Source organism: Triturus cristatus, chromosome 10 (assembly GCF_964204655.1).
Source record: "Triturus cristatus chromosome 10, aTriCri1.1, whole genome shotgun sequence".
NCBI classification, from domain to species: Eukaryota; Metazoa; Chordata; class Amphibia; order Caudata; family Salamandridae; genus Triturus; species Triturus cristatus.
The window spans coordinates 898643221-898656086 of NC_140593.1; the positions used below are offsets into that span (position 1 = coordinate 898643221).

Here is a 12866-nt window from a genome sequence, read left to right on the forward strand (position 1 = left end):
GTGTGCCGGAGTCCACCAATACGGGGCGCATGGAGGACTACGTGGAAAGGATTCTACTGGCCGCTGTTGGCGCGGAGACCCTCTCTAAACAGTTCATCGTGGAGAGGGCCCACCGCTCCCTCGGGCCGCGGCCCCGTCCTGGCGCTCCGCCTAGGCCCATCATCGCGCGGCTCCTAAACTACCGGGATCGAGACGCTGTGCTGCGGGCCGCACGCTTGAACCAAAATGTATCTTGTGATGGTGTCAGCTTTACTATCTATCCAGACTTTACTCCTGTGGTTCAAGAACAGCGGCGCAAATTCGTTGAAGTCAAGAAAAAGCTCCAGGCCCTCCAAATTGATTACGCGTTGCTGTACCCAGCGAAGCTACGAGTTACACATCAAGCGAAGCAACATTTCTTCTTGAACCCACAGCAAGTGGAAGACTTCTTGAAATCTTTGCGGAAAGTGCGAGATGCACGACTTGAAGACTTGCTTGCCATTGAGGTCAGGATCCTGGCCTAGTAAACAGCCCCTCTGCTTTTTCCTGGTGGCTCGCCGGGGACGTCCCTCCTGTTGGGCGGTGTTCATGGCTGATCGAGACTGTTCTGGTCGTGTGCTGGCCGATGGTCGGTAATGTATTCCAGGCACCACCCTTTCCCCCTCTTCCTGTGTCTCGGATGGGGAGCGGGCTGCAGAAGGTGGATATGTGTGCCCCCTGGATGACCCCCGTAGGGTGTACCCCATTGACTAAAATGTCTTGGTTGCTCCTGTTGAGCTGTTTGATTGCACTGATGGGTGGGGGGTGGGTATTCTTTTCTGGCGAGTTGGGGTTGCTTCAGTGGGTGGGGGGTGGGTGGGTGGATTTTGAGGCCTTGCAGGTTTCCTCCTTTCACCTCCTGGGGGCGGATGGGTTGATGCTCCTGTGGGGTGCGAAGTGCTCCCTGGGAGCTCTGATTGACTCTTCTGCCTTATTGTGTTTTGCTGCCCCTCCTGCGGGGGATCACAGTGCGGCCCCTGGGCTGGACGAATTGTCTCGAATTCTTGTTACCTACTCTGTTGGTTTGGGCAGCGGGGCGCATGGCGCGGGAGGTGGGTGCGTGCTGATCTCAATTGGGTGGGAACTATGGGATGGAGGCGGAGGGTGGGCTCCTCTCCCGGGGTTTGCAGTTCGGCACACCAGTCTGGGGAGACTGCACGGCAGGGTGGGTTCCTGGATGGTGGATGGCGGTCCTGGTTCCGGGCCTTTTGAGAGGGGCTGTCGCACTCCTCCTGCTCGATTCGCATGGGGGCTTTGCATAGGCTACCAGTTGATATTGTTGTCAGGGATGGATGGGAGTTCGGGAATGTTTCGTATGGTTGATACATTGTTGAGAGCAGCTGTGGTTGGGATGATACTGTCCACGACGATGCCCGGGGTTATTGCTGTGTGGGCGGGACATGGCCCTCTTGCGTGGTGTGGAGGTTATACAATTGATGACGGGGTATACGGTTGTGGCCTTACGGATGTTAGGGGCTGTGGAGAGACGGGGCCTCTGCGAGTGATGATTAGAGTGGATGGCGTGCGTGCTTGTTTGGAGGTGGGTGGCCGAGAGCCCTATGCCGAGACCTGCTACTATTTTTTTGTTCTTACCCGCTTATGGGGGACACTGACCTAAACATCATCACCTGGAACGTCAGAGGCCTAGGTGACCCTAGAAAACGTAGGCACATCCTGTCTTATTTAGATCGGCATGCAATCCACATCGCGTTTCTTCAAGAAACCCACTTCCGAGCGCAGTCTACTCCTACCTTTGCTGGTAGATGGGCGAAGTACACTGCCTTTTCTTCCTACTCTTCATACTTCCGTGGGGTTGCAATATTGGTCAAAAAGGGAACCTCCTTTGTTCTAGCGGGTACTAAAGGTGATGCCCAGGGCCGCTATAGCTTTATGTGGGGCAGACTGGGGCACAGGATTGTTACACTTGCGTGCTGCTACGGTCCCAATGTGGACGACCCTACCTTCTTTGCGGACTTGGGCGCAGATATAGTGGGTGAGGGCACGCAACACCTCATATGGGGTGGTGATTTTAATGTCGCGCTCCGCCCGGCGATGGATAGATCCCACCCGGCACCGCATCATTATACTAGGTCCCGGGAGGCGCTGTCTGCGATCGCGGAGGAGCATAGACTAATCGACACATGGAGACACCTCCACGCTGAGGCCCGTGAAGGTACTCATTTTACAGCGCAGGCCCGCACCTGGGCTCGGCTCGACTATGTCTTCCTGGCCCCGTTGTTCCATGCGGCGCTGGTTACGGCACGACACCTCCCGCGAACCTTCTCGGATCACGCGCCAGTGCGAGTTACCTTGCGTGCTGCGGGCCTCGGCCCCCCTCTGGCGGCCTGGCGTCTGCAACCCCTGATGCTCCTCGATCCCCCTTTCCAGGAGGAGCTGCGGGAGGACTGTCTGGACTTTTTTAGGCGCAACAAAGACTCCGTGCGGGATGTTGAAACTATCTGGGATGCGTTCAAGGTGACCTTGCGGGGCCTGTGCATTGCCAAAGGCTCGGGAGTTCTGAAGAGCATAATGACGCGCCTGCGTGCATTGGAGGCAGATCTTCAGGCGCTAGAGGCGTCGCTGGCTGTAAATCCTGATGATGCCACACTTGCTAGTATTCGGGACAGGGTCTCGGAATATACTGCTGAAGCTGCAAGGGAAACGAAATTTAGGGGCAGGTACTGGGTGGCCCGGAGTTATGGGGAGGGTGAGAGGCCGGGGAAAGCCCTGGCGGCGACCATGAGACTAGTGCGTCCTTCTAATACGATCATGGAGATTGTGGGGGCGGACGGCACGCTATATAGGGATACTGCGCACATCCTCAACACCTTCGTGGCACATTATCGTGTGCTGTACGCGTCGACTAGGACAGAGGAGCTACGATTGCACGACTACCTCGCAGATGTCTCCCTGGGGTGGCTCAGTGATACACAAAGAGTTCTTGAGTTCTCCTTTTGAACTAGATGAGGTGAGGGAGGCCATCATGCACATGAAGTCAGGCAAGGCCGCCGGACTAGATCGGATACCAATTGAATTCTACAAAACCTACATCGATTTTATGGAACCGGTCTTGAGAGAGGTGTATGAAGACGCCCTGGAGGTGGGCCACCTCCCCCCCTCTATGCGCATGGCCCTCATCACTTCGCTTCTTAAGCCGGGGAAGGCGGCGAGTGATTGTGACTCTTACCGGCCCCTCTCCCTGCTAAATTGCGACGTGAAAATCCTAGCTAAGATCATAGCCACCCGCATCAACCTCCTCCTCCCTAACCTGATACTGCCCGATCAGTCCGGGTTTGTGCCAGGTAGGGCTACATCCCACAATCTCCGCACTTTCTTCTCGGCCCTTAATTCTGTGCATGAGGACCTGCCCATGGCCGCCGTGTTCCTCGATGCCACGAAGGCATTTGATTCCCTTGAATGGGACTATCTGTTCCAAGTGTTGGGGCGAATGGGATTCCCGAGCATATTCATTTCGTGGATTAAGTTGTTATACATTGATCCTACGGCTAGGGTGCTGGTAAATGGTCAGCTCTCCTCTGTGTTCCCTATTACTAGAGGCACCAGGCAGGGATGCCCCCTCTCGCCCCTGCTATTTGCCTTGGCCATGGAGCCACTGGCGGCCAAGTTGCGGCAACACCATCGAGACAAGGCGTTGCGTTGCTTCCAGCTGCAAATATTGATATCCATGTACGCTGATGATATCACCCTTTACGTCCGCGACCCTAAGGAGAACCTAAACCCGATCCTTCGAGAATTTGTTCGATTTGGCATGCTTTCTGGTATCCAGATCAACTGGAGCAAGTCTTGCCTGTTCCCCCTGACTGCCTCTACTGCGCGATTCGGGCTGGACTTCCCCCTTGCCTGGAGTGAGGGGGATTTCAAGTACCTGGGCATCCGCATTGAGAAGAGCAGGGACGAGCTTCTACGGGCTAATTATGGTATTGCGATGTCTCGCATTACGGATTATGTCACTCGCTGGATCGCGCTGCCCCTCTCCATGGCTGGCAGGTCATCATTGATTAAAATGGTAATATTGCCGCAACTGTTGTACCTCTTCTTGAATATTCCCTTTTCCCCCGGTGCCTTCTTCTTTCGCCAGCTCCGATTGGAGCTCACCAGATTGGTGTGGGGAGGTAAGACGCCCCGGCTCAGGTGGGAGATACTTATTAAGCCCTACGATCAAGGCGGGTTTGGCATTCCCAACTTCGAGCTCTATTACCTAGCGGCCCAGGCGCACTATGCCTACTTTTGGATACGGCAGCCTAGATATATGCCGCAAGTTGCGGCTGAACACTGGCTAGCGCACCCCATTCCTATAGAGGGCGCATTGTACATTCCGGTGCAGGGGAGAGACAAGACGCCCACGACGCTGATTAGCACAGTGACTGCGTGGCACCGGTTGGCTACCATTCTCGGGCTGGACCTGATGTACGCGCCGCTGTTGCCCCTTGCTTACCACCCGAATATGCCCCTGTTGCAGGAGGCAGGCTTTCGGAAATTACTTCACGCTATACATGTGGAGACATGGGGGGATTTGTACCACAATGGCGCGTTCCGTTCTATGGAACACTTGTATGGTGGCATGCAGCCTACTCCCCTAGATACTTTCCTATACCTCCGCCTCCGGCAGGGGGTGAGGACACTCACGCCCGACTTTCCGCAGGAACCCCAGCATATGGTTCCACTGCAACGCATATTGAATGATGACACTCCTGCCAGGCTCGTTTCCAAAATATACCGAGCAGTGCACTCTTCGGCGCCGGAGTTGGCGGCCAGGGAGAAATGGGACAGGGAACTACCGGCCCCGCTGACTGATAAGCAGTGGCAATTCTGCTTAATGCAGACGGATCGCATTTCCTCCAGTAGCCGCCTTAGAATTATCCATTACAAATACATCCACAGGCTTTACTATACCCCGGCCAGGCTTCATAGCTATAAGCTCCGCGATGACGACCAGTGCGAGCGCTGCCGGGCTCCCGGTGCGGACTTTCTTCACCTGGCTTGGTCGTGTGCAGCGGTGCACCACAATTGGTGTCAGGTGTTCGATGCGCTCTCGAAGATGATCTCCACAGTTCTGGTGCCCTCTCCTCTCCTTGCCCTGCTGGGCTACGTAGAGCCTATACAGGCAACGCACCGCAAATTCATGGCGCTTGCCTTTCTGCTTGCTAAGAGACGGGTGGCGTGTCGCTGGGGCAGAGGCAGGGCTACGAAATTCAAGGACTGGGTGCGGGATCTGGTATACTGTCAAGAACAGATATGTACTTACTCTGAGCTTATGCCCCCGACGTCTAAGCCCACAGACATTTGGGCTCCGCTGCGTTATTTGCTAGCTGAGGGGCCGCCACGGGCGACGTGCTGACAGCTGAGTAGTGATGGGCTGGCGACCGAGGAGACTGGCATAACTAGCTGCCTGGGGCTGCTGGCGTGTGGCAAGAGCACGGTGAGCGCTGTGTTTGTAAGTCGTGCAACTGGCTGACGCAATGTGACTCTGGTATGAGGTGTGCTGTTTCGGGGTACCCTCCCGGGGGTGTGCACGCCGGGCATCGTTGTCGGCGGTAGGGAACAGGGATGTTGGTTTGCATTGATTCCATGCTGATGCTCTCGCTAATGTTGCTTGCATTGTACTAAGAATTCCTTCACCACGCCTAATGTGTCTAATGATGTTTGCTGTGTGGCTCAGTGTTATTCCTTTGACCACAGCTGTATGTTCTGCTCTAAAGTTCTCAAAATAAAATTTAAAAAAAAAAAAAAAAAAAATAGAAGCAATGTGCCATCCTCATATAAAGCCCCTATTGCAGACACCCCAGCTGCCACCCACTCCCTCAGTCCGCACCAATTACCCTCATGCAGGAGTTCGATAAGAAATTCCAGTGGTATCTCCAGGGCATAGGGTCGCTTAGATTTTGATCTCTGTAATCTCCGAATCCAGCACTTGTGGAGCACTTGAAACTCAGGACTATCATCTGCTTTCAGGGTGGATATCCGCAACACTAGTCGGGCCAAGTGTCAGAGGTCGGGTATATATGGGCCCACATTTTCTGTTCGCCGGATTCTACCAGCTACCCCTGGTGCTGGGCTGCCAGGTATTAACTTTCAAAATCTGGGAAGGATAGGCCGCCCGCTGTTGCGGGTCTCTGCACCATGGACAATGCTACTCTTCGCCTGGCAGATACCCAGATTAATCCAATTGTTAGCGACCATAGGTCTCGGAAAACACCTGCTGGGATCCACAACAGGAGAACTACTAAGTATTATAGTAAGCGCGGCAACGCCACCATTTTCAAAAGAGCAACTCGACCGATCACAGAAATGGCAATGAAGCCCAGAACTACATACTTGCCTTTAAGCCCCTTTTGGCCTTCCCAATATTACCCTCCAGGCGATCTGATGGTTCATGATTGACCCTTACTCCTAGGTATGGGAGGCATCTAAACTCCCACACTACGTCATGTACTACGTTATGTAATGCGTCCGGTCTATCCCTGTCAGCAACAGTCGGGAACAAACATGAGCCTTTCCAATTGACCAGTAAGCACGAGACCCTCCAAAGAAGCCCGAGAAGCTCCTTTGTTCCAGTATAGTCTTCTCTCGAGGCCAGAAGAAAAGCAAAAGATTGTCCGCATATAATGTTATATGGTGGTGTTCTCAGTACTTCCAGGCCCCTGTAGTGGGTTCCCGCCCTGGCAGGACAAGCCAAAGGCTCCATTGCTAGTGCAAACAGGAGGGGCAATAAAGGACACCCCTGTCTGTAATCAAAGCATTGCTGTCTTTTGACATGCTCGGCCTCCTTCTCTTTGGCTTCCAATAGTTGCTCTTGTGCCTCCCCATGCTCGGGGCTCTGTGCCTCCCCATGCTCGGGTCTGTTTTGCTCTATGTCCCACAGCCGTAGTTCTGCAGCTAATGCTTCTTGTACCATCTACCTCTAAACACCGCCTTGAAGGCACCTGTAGGAAAATAGGATCTGCTTTCATGGTCACCCCCACTTTTTGCTGGTGTCATCATGTTTCTCTGACTAGTCTGACTGGGATCCTGCTAATCAGGACCCCAGTCTCTGTGCTTCATCCCTAAATTCCACATGGTGACTACTCTGGTACACTCCAGATTGGCTACTGGGGTACCCTTGTAAGTCTCAAGTATATGATAACAAGGTACCCAGGATGTAGGTACACCAGAGGTTTCCCATGGGCTGAACATGTATTATACCACCCATGAGAGACCACTCAAATTGTGACTCCAGGCATGCCATTGTAGCCTGTGTAAGCTGGTGCTAGCACCACTTACGACAGATATAGGTTTCCCTATATATGAGGTCACTACACTTAAAACCTATAGGTCACCCCTAATGCAGGCTTTTCAATCCTGATGGCAGGGTGCTGGGTCCTAAGTGTGAGGGTTCTCCTGCATGAGCGGGGCACCCCACAACCTTCGGAGTCCATTCTCCCAAGTTGTAAGTGCATCAGCCATTACGACATATAAATTGGCCATGCGTCATTACGCGATGATCATCTCTAAACTGGCTGTATCAAACCCTGTCATGTTGGGCATCAAACATATTGGAATCATACCACCCACACTGTAAACGGTGTGGGAGGTATGATTCCATGCACTGTAAAGCTCCTCCGGGAGACCGTCTGTGCTCCCGTCACCAGTCTTCCAGAACCGTAGAGCAAGCTAGAAAGGGAGTCCCTTACTCTAGAAGTCAATTCGCAGAACAGGGAGGATGGGTGGGGCGGTAAGGAATCTATAACTAATATATGTCTCTTACAGATACATCATTACCGAAGGTAAGTAACTTGATCATCTGAAAGAGACTATTAGTTATAGATTCCTTACCTTAGAATAGATACCCCAGCAATACCCACTCTGGAGGTAGGTCTGCGAACTAAGTTCACACCAGAAAGTCCTGGAGAACTGAACGGCCAAAGAAGCCGTCTCTCCGGGCTGGACTATCCAGGCAAATGTCACCAAGGGGAACTCCACGTCCCAAAGCAGTAGTGGCTGCCGTCGCTCTGGTGTAATGGAAGCGCAGTACTACCGGAGTCTCCTTTTTGACCAAGGATTAACAGATCTTAATGTAAAGGACGACCCATCGAGGGATGGTCCATTTTTGTACGGCCCGACCTTTCTTGGAGCCAACATAGCCAACAAAGAGTTGATTGTCCATGCGGAATTGTTTTGTGCGATCCAGATAAAATGATTATGCACATTTTAGATCCAAAAAGTGGAGCCTTTCCTCCTCCTTGGAAGGATGCAGGAAGAAGGTGGGCAAAGTGATGGTCTGTCCTATATGGAAAGAGGTAACCACTTTGGGTAGAAAAGAAGGCCTAGTTCGAAGGACAACCTTGTCCGGATCGACAGCAAGGAAAGGAGGTTTCGAAGATAGAGCCTACAGCTCCCTCACCCTGCGAGCAGCGGTAATGGCAACCAGAAAAGCACTTTTTAAAGTCAAGAGTCTGAGAGGACAATTATGTAGTGGTTCAAGGGAGCGCACATAAGGTAAGTCAAGACCAGATTCAAGTCCCACTGGGGCATTACGAAAGGAATAGGAGAAAAGAGGTGAGTAATGCCCTTAAGAAACCTATTCACAATAAGCGACTTGAAAAGAGAAGGCTGATCAGGAAGGCAAAGAAAGGCCGAAATGGCTGAAAGATAGATTTTAAGGGTGCCTAGAGCAGAGCCCTGTTGGGCCAAAGAAAGTAAGAATAGGAGAACCTCAGAAAGAGGCAGAAATGGAATCCACAGACTTAGCTGCACTCCATGCCACACATTTTTTCCATCTACATGCGTATCCTATCTTAGTAGAGGGACCCCTGGCTGCCAAGATGACATTACAGACTTCGGAAGGAAGATCGAAAGCTGTCAACTATCGCCGCTCAATCTCCACGCAAGGAGGTGAAGGCTGGACAGGCTCGGGTGGAGGACCGTCTCCTGCTGCTGCGACAGAAGATAATCTGGATGAGGCAGTCTGATCGGAGGATCGACGGCCATGTACAAGAGCTCGGGATATCAGACTCTTCATGCCCAGACCGGAGCCACAAGAACGACTTGGGACCCGTAGCGCTTGATCTTCTTCAGCACTCTGGGCAGAAGTGGTATAGGTGGTAAGGTGTATAGAAGACATCAATTTCACTTGTGACGAAAAGCGTCGCTGAGCAAGTGCTGCCTTGGAAATTCCAATGCGCAGAACTGCTGACCTTGGGCGTTCTCTTCGGTGGCTAACAAATCTAACCAAGGCCCCACTGCTGAAAGAGACGTTGCACCACCTCCGAGTGAAGACGCCATTCGTGATTAATCATGCACCGGCGGTTGAGTTCGTCCGCCCTGGCGTTCAGAGAACCTGCAAGGTGTTGAACCACCAGGGATATGCCCTGATGTTCCAGCCACGTCCAAAGGCGAAGAGCCTCTTGAAATAGGGTTCATGACCCCCACCCTGCCCAGTTTGTTGCAGTACCACATGGCAGTGGTGTTGTCCGTGAACACCTGCACTACCCTTCCTCTGACAGAAGGATGGAATACCTTCAGTGCAAGAGAAATTGCCTGGAGCTCCAGAAGGTTGAGACCGGACTTCGCTGGAGACCAGAGGCCTCTGATCTCCACCTCTCCCTTGTGGCCGCCCAATCACAGGAGTGATGCATCTGTCACCACTATGAACTCTGGTTGGGGAAGGGAGAGGGATCTGCCGTTGAACCAATCCTGGTGCGTTAGCCACCACTGCAATTGGTGTGCAGTGCCATCCGCGATCTGGATGCAATCGGAAAGATTCCCCTGATGCTGCGCCCACTGGAACTTCAGGTCTCACTCCAGAGCCCGCATATGCCACCTGGCATGATCAACCTGCAGGAGGCCATGAGGCCCAGCAGACTCAGGGTCTTTCTCACCGAAATCCGGAATAGAGGTTGAAACGTCAGTATCATAGCCCGAATATCCCAGACTCGCTGCTCGGGAGAATAAGCCAGAAACTGCGCTGTATCCAGAACTGCTCCGATGAAAAGGAGATTCTGAGAGGGAATCGGGTGCAACTTTGGCAAGTTGATAGTGAACCCTAGCGAATGCAGGAAGTCCGCCATAGTCTGGAGGTGGGAGACGACAGCCTGGGGTGAACTCGCCTTCAACAGCCAGTCGTCGAGATAGGGGAAGACTGGAACCCCTGATCTTTGCAGATGAGCTGCAACTATCGGCATCACTTTCGTGAACAACCGAGGTGCGTTGGTAAAGCCAAAGGGGCGCCCGGTAAACTAAAAATGCTCGTGGCCTACCGGAAACCGTAGGTAACGCCGGTGGGCTGGCAGGACGGGGATGTGGTACTAAGCGTCCTGCAAGACCCAACGCTACCACCCAGTCTCCAGGGTCGAGGGCAGACAACACCTGAGCCAATGTCAACATTTTGAACTTCTCCTTCCGGAGGAAGTGGTTCACCTCCCTGAGATCCAAGATAGGATGCAGGCCTTTGTCCTTCTTGGGTACCAGAAAGTAGTGGTAATAACAACCACGACCTACTTCTCACTGGGACTCACTCGATAGCTTCCTTGACCAAGAGAGACGTAACTTCCTGACTGAGAAGGGCCAAGTGATCCTCCGACATGTGATGGAGTGTTGGTGGCATGGAAGTACGGGTAGTCTCGAAGGGGAGGGAGTAGCCCCTTCGGACCATCTGCAAAACCCACCTGTCTGACGTGATGTTGTGCCAGTGGGGGAGGTGATGGCAGATCCTGCCGCCCACTGGCAACTGGTGGCCCAGAAAAGTTGGACTAGGAAGGTTAGGAGGCAGCTGCAGGGGGGGGGCATTGGTGGACTGACCCGCCCTCTGGCCCACAGACCCACGACACTGGGTCCCACGTCCCCGGCCGAGGCCAGCTGAGGCTGGGTGGCTTGTGCGGCCTTGTGGCTCTCGGTAAAACGTGGTGGGGCACCCCTTCAGTGGCCACGAAAGGAGCAAAAGGTAGACTGCATGGGGCGAGAAGTTGTTGCAGTGCCCAAGGACCTGGAAGTAGCCCTAAAGTGCTTGAGCGCGTTGTCCACCTTGTCGCCAAACAGGCGACTGCCATCAAAGTACATTTCCAAAAGGGTACATTGGACATCCCCAGAGAAGCCAGAAGTTCAGCCAGGCGTAGCGCCTCGGGGCTATAGACGTAGAAATCGTCCTACCCAGCGAGTCGGCGGTATCCAGCCCACACCGGATAGTGAACTTTGCTGCGTCTCGACCCTCAGCAACAACGCGGGTGAGCACGGACCGGGCCTTCTCCGGACACTGTTGCAACACTTGCGCAACCGTATCCGACACCGAATGTGTGTAACGGCCCAAGAGACATGCGGTGTTCACCGACCGCAGTCCTAAGCTGGCGGAGAAAATACCTTCTTCCCAAGATGGTCCAGCTTCTTGGATTCCCTATCTTGAGGAGCTGTAGGGAAAGCGTTTCCTTTCGAGGATGAGGCTTGGCCCACCAAGCTCTCGGGTTTAGGGTGTTGGGAGAGGACAAGTGGGTCGCCCAGGGCCGGGCGCTACCGTCAGGCAATCATCATATCCTGTGCTGGGCTTGGACCAGGAGCCCAGAAGGACGTCAAGGACGTCAGGGAGGGTCCATTGAAAGGCAACAAGGGCTCCGAAGAGGCTGCTGCCGGCTGAAGCACCCCAGTCAGGAGGTTAGTCCTGACCGCCACCGTAGGAAGCTCAAGGTCCAAGGCCTTAGGCGCCCTACGCAATAACACAGCGGAACGAAGCTCCCTCCTCTGTAGCCACGGTAGGGGGAGAAAACATACCAAGGTCTGGAGAGGAATCCAGACCACTGGCATCACCCAACTCCTCTCTCCAGTCCGGCTATTCAAGCTGGTCTGCCAGACGGTCAACAGAATGCGCGCTGTGGGTTCACTTGTCGATCAGGAGACCACACCCCAGACTCGGTTGAGCTTGCGGGGACCCCTGGCCTCTGGTATTGTAGTACTTTGCCCAGCATCCACATCAGATCCATCCTTTGTGACGGTATGTCACAGCACTTTTATGAGGCAGTAGTCTTTAGGCTTTGTCTTCTCTCCAGTTCCAGAGTTCCGCCCTTTACGGGTCCCTACTTCACTTCTCGGTGGCACGTTCCCAGAGCTCCGTCAGATTCGACCCAGGACTGCAGGACACCGGTCCACCTGCTTCTAAGCCCTGCCTCTCATGCAGGCGGCTGCCATTGCAAGTGCTCTAGCTCTAGGTCATCTCTCACTCTGGAGGCCTCCGTGTCACTCCTTTCCAGCTGTAGAGGGATTTTTGCATGCTGTGCTATCGCAATAAGGGCTCCGTTCCAGGTTGTGCTCTCTATGCCTCAACCCACTCCATCTTCCAGGCCTCTAGCCGGGCACCTCTCCTACAGCCAATGGAGGGGTTGGTACCCCCATAATAATGCCTATGCCTTTCTGCTAAGCCCCTCCGCAACCTCCGGCAAGCTCAGCAGGGGTTCCTATTTAGTGTCTTCGTACCTTGGGTCCAGTCAAGTAGCACCACGGTCCTCTGCTGCCCCATCTGCAATATTCTGCAGCCACTCAGTGACGCCTGCTGTCAGCCCAGGGGGTCAAACATTTTGCCCAGGTCACTTGTTTCCGGGCCTGCTCCTCGATAGAGCGTCTGACATTTTGGGAGTCGCTCTTTTCTTTGCTGTAAGCTGCTTCAGGTACGGTCTTGGGTCCTCTCTGCCCAAGCCCCACCGTAGGTTTCGTGGGGCCTTAAGTTGCCAGGATATTAGATGATGGGGGAATCACCGGGCGGGAGCTCCATACTTTGCTTCCTACTCCATTAGCGTCTAGCCACAGCCCCTCAGGGAAAGGCATTTCTCAGTATTAATTTCTTGGAATCCTGTCACAAATGTCAAAAG

The 12866-nt window shown here is 53.6% G+C and overlaps 1 protein-coding gene across 50 annotated transcripts in view; it reads right to left on the reverse strand.

The window, feature by feature from the left end:
* Nucleotides 1-12866, reverse strand: part of MAP4 (microtubule associated protein 4) — a 1793677-nt gene that overhangs the window by 977655 nt on the left and 803156 nt on the right. The window lies entirely within an intron of this gene.